The sequence below is a fragment of the Arachis ipaensis genome, chromosome B03, assembly GCF_000816755.2.
Source record: "Arachis ipaensis cultivar K30076 chromosome B03, Araip1.1, whole genome shotgun sequence".
Lineage (NCBI taxonomy): Eukaryota > Viridiplantae > Streptophyta > Magnoliopsida > Fabales > Fabaceae > Arachis > Arachis ipaensis.
The window spans coordinates 73,155,170-73,155,928 of NC_029787.2; positions in this window are offsets into that span (position 1 = coordinate 73,155,170).

The following is a 759-nucleotide window of genomic DNA, read 5'->3' on the forward strand; positions in this document are numbered from 1 at the left end:
ACTCAAACACGCTGAAATTGGTATGGAGGGGGGAAGAACACTCTCTCAAGTTCTCTCCCTTGGTTGATCTTCAAACCACCATAACTTTTGATCTAGAGCTCCGATTGCCGCTCCGTTTGTGGCCATGCGTTCAACGCGGAGAGCTCTACAAAACCCATACAATTAATCTTGAGGTAAGCCACGTTTTACTGTTCGAAATTCCAGCCCTTGATTTCGAGTTTCATGAGTAAAAATGTTGAGATTTTGGGTTCTTTGATGTTATAGGACTCAACTCTCTTGAAGGAGAAGGTTAATCTTGTCTCTTTGGACCTTGGGTGTGGTAAGATTCTCAACCCTAGTGTAATTTATTGTTCTATGAGGTTTGGGCATTGAGATGTTGTGTATGAGTATGATGATTGTGGCTTAGGTTGTGTATATGTGAATATTGGAGCTTGATTGGTGATTTTGGAAAGCTTGGAAGAGGGTTTTGTGTGACAAAATCTGTTCTTGGAGGTGTTGAGACCTTGAGAGCTTGAGGAAAAAGTGGTTTGGAAGTGCTCCGGTTGAGCTTGGGAAATCGGCTAAGGTATGGTTTCAGTTTCCCGTATCTAATATGTAATGTGGTAGGAAATACTTAGGCTAGAGGCCCTAAGATAGGCATTGAATTGTTGGTGTTGTTGAATGGTTGAAATATATGATGTGTTCATATATGTGATTATGAATATTGATGCCTTGATTGTGTGAAATATGAGAAATGCATGTTGTGATATATGCTTGATG